A 7,405-nucleotide genomic window follows, 5' to 3' on the forward strand; every position below is an offset into this window, starting at 1 on the left:
CCCACATCAACAAGCAATTCTTGGAACACCACTTGGATGTCCTATAATTCAACTCAATTCTGACACTATTTACTCTAAGATAACATCAGATTCCACAGGGTAAGGGTTCCATAGCAATTAAGCTTCTTACTTGACTGTCCCTTGCCCCCCAATCTCTGATACAGTCACAAACTCAGATTATTACCTGTACTTTTGATCAACTGGGTATAAATGAGAGTTCCCAATACCCCTTCCTCTGGTTCGATTCATTTGCTGGAGAGGCTCATAGAACTCAAGAGAAACATTTTATTTACTAGATCACTGGAGTATTATAAAAGGGTATCACTCAGGAACAGCCAGATGGAAGAGATGTATAGGACAAGGCATGGGTGAAGTGTGGAGCTTTCATCCCCCCTCCAGGGTGCCACTCTCCCAGCACCTCCATGTGTTCACCAACCCAGAAGCTCTCTGAACCCTGCCCTTTCTTTCCTTTTTTTTCTTTTTTAGGGAGGCTTCATTACATATTCCTGATTGATTACACCACTGGCCATTGGTGATTGCTACAACCTCTAGTCCACGCCTCTTCCCCAGAGATTGGGGTGGGACATGGAAAGTTCCAACCCTCTGATCAAATAGTTGGTTCCCCTGCCAACTAGACCCTTCCTTTTGGCTTTGCCATATCACCTCATCCTATATAATAAAAGGCTAATATGCAAATTGACCTAATGGTGGAACGACCGGTAGCTATGATGCACACTGACCACCAGGGGGCAGATGCTCAATGCAGGAGATGCCCCCTGGTGGTCAGTGTGCTCCCACAGAGGGAGCACCGCTTGGCCACAAGCCGGGCTGATGGCTGGCGAGAGCCTCTCCTGCGGGCCTAAGCTGTCAGTTGGACATCCCCTGAGGGCTCCCAGACTGCTAAAGGGTGCAGGCCGGGCTGAGGGAACCCCCCCCCCCCCCCCCGCTCCCAGTACATGAATCTCATGCACAGGGGCCTCTAGTTAATATAATAAAAGACACATTTATTGCTTTTATTAAAGGAAATTCCAAAAGTTTTAGAAGCTGTGAGCCAGGAACAGGTTGAAGACCAAATACATTATTTCCTACTATAAGTTGCAATACCACACTCTCTATCTCTCCATTCAAGTCTCTTCAATGAGCCTTCTTTCTGCCTACACATCTTCCCCAAGTGGTGTTCTCCACACTCAGTTGCCATGATGAGTTTGTCTTTCTGATGCTCCCTCTACTCCTGGAATCCCACATGCTTCACAAACCCTCACTTTACCTCTCAGGGGGCAAGTGGGTATATCTACCTCTTTTACCAATTGCAAATCCAGCGCCTTTCTCACCTCCCAGGCCATGGAACTGCATCCTGATGAGCCAGAAGAATGAACCAGCACAGCACACATAGGGAGAGCACTATATGATCTACCAGTCTTGGGACATGGGAGATGGGTCAAGTAAGTCCATTAACTGCTTCAAGTTTGTATGTCATAATCTATGAACTTAAAAAATATCTTACAGGGAAATTTTGGAGATGAAGTGAGATAATGTATAGGAAAACCTAAGCAAGTTTCTATTGATTTAACATTCATTAAGCAACATTTTATGGGCAGTCAATTAATGCTAACTGAGAACACCACCACCAAAACCACAAATATTTTCTTTATTCTATGCATTACAGTAAATGTTTTTCTTCTTCTTTACTCAACTGTGTATATGATCAACGTTCAAGTAGGTTGCTTGTCATAGTTTAGAACTTTTGAACGACAAGGGCCAAATCAGATTCTTCTCATACAAAGAAGTATTTGGTGAAAGCTTCTGATGGATTTCAACCTTATGTCATTTAGCATATTTTAGGAGCAAGTTTCATATATCCCATTCATCCAGTAATGTCCAAGATGATTGAGATATGAAATATGTGCTTACCAAACTCAAATATACAGTTGTTAATAAACATGAACATTATTCTCCTTCATGTTATTTCCCAAGTTAACTAACTGCTGACTAGCTTAAACTTCAACAAGAATAATCATATAAACTTGTAAGACCTGTAGGGTAAAATGAATTTTACTAGACAGACCACTGTAACCTAATGGTTTTGGTTACCTAATGGCTTTGCAATATCACCTCATTAACATAATAAATGTTAGACCACTAGTATTTTTCCTTTTTTTGTTCATTAGAAAAAAATCTTTATTGTTGAAAGTATTACATATGTTCGATTTTAAACCCCACTGACCCCTTCTTGCCCGCCCCCACCCACTCAGGCCCCAAGCCTTCACCACCCTACTGTCTGTGTCCATTGGTTATGCTTATATGCATGCAAGTTCTTTGATCTCTTCCCACCCACCCGCCCTCCCCTGCCTTCCCTCTGAGCTTCCAAAGTCTGTTCTATGCTTCTATGTCTCTGGATCTACACTGAGTGGCCAGGTTATTATGATCTCTGAACGCATAATAATCTGGCCACTCAGTGTATATCCTATATAATAAAAGGCTAATATGCAAATTGTCCCCTCGACCAGGAGTTCAACCAGCAGACAGGCTGTCCAACCGCCCATGTCACCTCCCCTTGGCCAGGCTGGCCGGACCCCACCCATGCATGAATTCATGCACTGGGCCTCTAATATGTTTATATATATGTACATATGTGTGTATATGTACATATGTACATATATATATACATATATATATACACATACACACACACACACACACACACACACTGAGTGGCCAGATTATTATGCGTTCAGAGATCATAATAATCTGGCCACTCAGTGTATTTTGTTCATCAGTTTATTTTGTTCATTAGATTCCACATATGAGTGAGATCATGTGATACTTGTATTTTTCTGACTGGCTCTTTTCACTTAGCATAATGCTCTCCAGGTCCCTCCATGCTATTTCAAAAGGTAAGAAATCCTTATTTTTTACTGCTGCATAGTATTCCATGGTGTAAATGTATCACAGCTTTTTTATCCACTCGTCTACTGATGGGTACTTGGGCTGTTTCCAGATCTTAGCTTTTGTAAATTGGGTGCATGCATTCTTTCTGATTGGTGTTTCGGGTTTCTTAGGATATACTCCTAGAAGTGGGATCACTGGGTCAAATGGCAGTTCCATATTTAATTTTTTGAGGAAATTCCATACTGGTTTCCATAATGGCTGCACCAGTCTGCATTCCCACTAGCAGTGTACTAGGGTTCCCTATTCTCCATATCCTTGTTTGTTGATTTGTTGATGAAAAGATATTCTAACAGGTGTGAGGTGATACCTCATAGATGTTTTAATTTGCATCTCTCTGGTGATCACTGACTTTGAGCATTTTTTCATATGTCTCTTGGCCACCAGTATGTCTGCTTTGGAGAAGTGTCTATTTAGGTCCTTTGCCCATTTTTAAATTGGATTGTCTTCCTTTTGTTAAGCTGTATGAGCTCTTTATATATTTTGAATATTAAACCTATATCCGATTTATCATTGTCAAATATGTTCTCCCATACAGTTGGCTCCCTTTTCATTTTGTTGATGGTTTCTTTTGCTGTGAAGAAGCTTTTTATTTTTATTTTGATGTTTATTTGTTTACTTTCTCCTTAGTTTCCTTTGCCCTAGGACAGTGGTCAGTAAACTCATTAGTCAACAGAGCCAAATATCAACAGTACAATGATTGAAACTGACTTCTGCGCATGGGCCACGAAGTTTCAATCGCACTGTACGTGCGCGTCCGCACGTGGAATTTTGTGGAAGAGCCACACTCAAGGGGCCAAAGAGCCGCATGTGGCTCGCAAGCCGCAGTTTGCCGACCACTGCCCTAGGAGATGTATCTGTAAACATACTGCTATGAGATCTCACTTATATGTGGAATACAATGCACAAAATAAACTGGTGAACAAAATAAAACCAGAGACATGGATACATGAAACAGACTGACAGCTTTCAGAAAGGGAGGAGGTGAGAGTGGGGACTGGGTAAAAGACGGTGAAGAGATTAGCCAAAGAACATATATACATAATCAATGGACACAGACAACAGTGTGGTGATGGCCTGAGGAAAGGGGGTGGGGACTGGGGAAGGTAGGTAAGGGGGATGTGAATGGGGAGCATCTATAATAGTGTCAACAATAAAGTTATTACAAAGTAAAAAATACATATAATTCAAAAAAGCATATTTCTTTAAACATGGACCTTTCTCTTTATCACATTCCCCCTCTCCTGGGCCAGGTCTCTTTTACTCCTCAGAGGTAAATACTGCCCATTGTTGAATATATATTCTTCTCATTCTTTTACTTTGCAATGAAGTACTAATATACATTTACACATGCACTGATAATTTTATTTTACAAATGGAATCATAACATATTTATATGTCTTCAAAGCGATTTTTTCACTTAATTTTAATGTCCTTACGTTGCATTTCCAAGCCACCACATACAATGTATATTTACTTATGTACATATAAAAGCAATTCAGTAAGACTCTTCGAAGAGGACTTGCTGCATCAGTGGCTATACCTATTTAAATTCTGGCTGATTCTACCAGATTGCTATCTAAATCAGCATTAGTAAGTTATTCTCCTACCAAAAATGTCTGAGAGAAAGCAATGTTATATTTTCTGGAAAACATTCTGGAGGGCAAAAAACAACCAAGCTAATAACTTGTTTTGTGATAGCTATCAGATTTTACATTTTTATTCTCTTTGACATAGTAATTCCATTCCTAAAAATTAATCCCACAGAAATAATTACACAGGTAGACAAAGATATATCTTAAGGATGGCATATATAGCAAATACTTATAATCTTGAAGAATTGGAGACCACTAAATGTCTGGCAAAAGGCAATTTGCTAAATGAATTATGATATGAGGGACTATGTGCTCAAGGAGAGAGATTTAGTATGTCAAATAACCACCCAGCTCAGGGAATATATGTTCAAAGATCATAAACTGTAAAATCTAATGCTCTTCATTCCAGCTGTCTTTGGACAGCTCTATAAACATTTATCCCACTGGTAAGGGTTAAGAGCTAGCAAATAAGGCAATGAAATGCAGGATTTCAAAGTTATATTCTCTTTAAAATTATTTTTCATTTATTTATTTATTTTTTAATCCTCACCTAAGGATATTTTTTTCCATTGATTTTTTTAGAGAGCATGGAATGGAAGAAGGGGAGAGAGAAAGAAACATCAATGTGAGAGAGACACATCGGTTGGTTACCTACCTCATGCATGGATTGAGCCTGCAACCGAGGTACACGCCAGGGATTTGAACATGCGACACTGGTCTGTGGGCCAATGCTCTAACCACTGGGAAAAACCGGCCTGGGATATTTTTTTATTGTTGACACTATTACAGATGTCCCCCATTTACCCCCACTTTGCCCTCTTCCATTCCCCTCCCCAGGCCTTTGTCACACTGTTGTCTGTGCCCATGAGCTATGTATGCACATACTGTATATTCTTTGGCTAATCTCTTCACCTTCTTTTTCCAGTCCTTTCTACCTCCTCCCCTCTGACATCTGTCAGTCTGTTCCATGTGTCTATGCCTCTGGTTCTTTTTTGTTCATCAGTTTATTTCTTCCATTAAATTCCACATATTAGTGAGATCAAATAGTATTTGTCTTTCTCTGATTGACTTATTTCTCAAGTGTTTTATTGTTATTTTTTAAAAAAACAACAAAATATACACAAACGATTTGACCTTAGAACTTAAAAGATGAGTATCAAAATAAACGAATAGAAATTAGAGAGAAAAAAATAATTCATATGAAAGCTATGAAAATTAAAGTAGAAATAAAAGCAGAAGTGTTTGAGATGATATATGAAATTGTATCAGACACTTCTAGTCTCACCCAATATCCATTCTTGTTTAGAGCTTTGATTTTTTTCCTCCCTCACATGGTCAGGAACTTCTGGGAAAGCTAATAAAGGAGGTTGAATTATTGGTGAAATTATCCTTTTTGTTCTCTTCCTCTACCTGCTGCTGATTAGAAACATGACTCCAAGCATTAGATCTCCAATAGTTCTTGCGAATTTAAGGATTACAAGGATGGAAATTATTCATTGGGAATCAGAGCATGAAGACTAAGTCTGGGCACCTTATGATGCCAGGGTGCCTACATACCTCTGTACCTCTTTTTTTTTTGAATATATATTTTTATTGACTTCAGAGAGGAAGGGAGATGAAGAGAGAGATAGAAACATCAGTGATGAAAGAGAATCATTGATTGGCTGCCTCCTGCACATCCCACACTGGGGATCAAGCCTGCAACCTGGGCATATGCCCTGACCTCCTGGTTCACAGGTTGATGCTCAACCACTAAGCCACACCATCTGGGCCCTCTGCACCTCTTTTACATGAGAGAGAAATGAACTTTTGTCCAATTTAAGATACTGTTCCTTAATTTTTTTGTAATATACCACATGGTCTATGTCACATGATGCAAAATACACATTTTGTTTTTTGAAAGGATAGTAAAATAAAAAAGGAAATCCTTGGCAAACTTAGTTGAGAGAGAATGAAAAGAGAGAAAACGAATAAAGTGTTAATGAAACACATTCTTCAATTGCAGAAAAGTTTAAAGATTTATATTAAAGCATCTTGTACAGCTCTATTTGGTCTGGTTCAGTGGATAGAGCATCAGCCTGCAGACTGAAGGGTTCCGGGTTCAATTCTGGTCAAGGGCACATGCCTGGGTTGCCGGCTCCATCCCCAGTGTGGGGGTGGTGCAGGCGGCAGCTAATCAATGATTCTCTCTCATTATTGATGTTTCTATTGCTCTTTCCCTCTCTCTGAAGTCTCTCTCTCTCTCTCTCTCTCTCTCTATATATATATATATATATATATACACACACACACACATATATATATAGCATCTTGTACAAACTCATGATGATAAATTTGGAAAATCTGAGCACAACCGATAACTTGTTATCAAGACAAAATATCCCACTTGACCCAAAATGATACAAAAAATTTGAACAGGCCAATAACCAGAACCAAATTCAGTGGCAGGCTCAGATGGTCTTACTGAATTTCGTATACATCATGTAATTCCTATGTTATTTAAATAATTCCTGTCCACAAAAAAAGATGAAAGGCCCTTAATTCATTGTTATCATAAATATTGCACAGGAAGAAAAAAAAAGATAAATCTACTTACAAATATAGAAGCAAATATTTCAAATAAACGATTAGAAGTCTGAACCAGCTATCCATTTACCAAGTTATTATATAAACAAATGGGATTAATTTCAGTAAAACAAGGACTTCAGAAATAGAAACTTTATCAACTTAGTTAATTAAAACAACAAACTAAAGGATATCAATAGATGTTGAAAAACTATTCAATAAAATATAGAGCTCTCATGAATAAAGAGAGTAGGATTAGAAGGAAGTTACTTAAACAAATACCATTTACTAAAAACAGC

General features: G+C 38.8%; 1 long non-coding RNA gene across 1 annotated transcript in view; it reads left to right on the top strand.

The window, feature by feature from the left end:
• Positions 1 to 5,582, top strand: part of LOC308235593 — a 73,716-nt gene extending 68,134 nt beyond the window's left edge. The window contains exons 3-4 of the long non-coding RNA XR_013959194.1: positions 1,339 to 1,442; positions 5,124 to 5,582. This is a non-coding gene — a long non-coding RNA (uncharacterized lncRNA). The remainder of the gene's footprint in view (positions 1 to 1,338; positions 1,443 to 5,123) is intronic.
• The last annotated feature ends 1,823 nt before the right edge of the window (positions 5,583 to 7,405 follow it).

Source organism: Plecotus auritus, assembly GCF_963455305.1.
Source record: "Plecotus auritus genome assembly, chromosome: 10".
Classification (NCBI taxonomy): Eukaryota; Metazoa; Chordata; class Mammalia; order Chiroptera; family Vespertilionidae; genus Plecotus; species Plecotus auritus.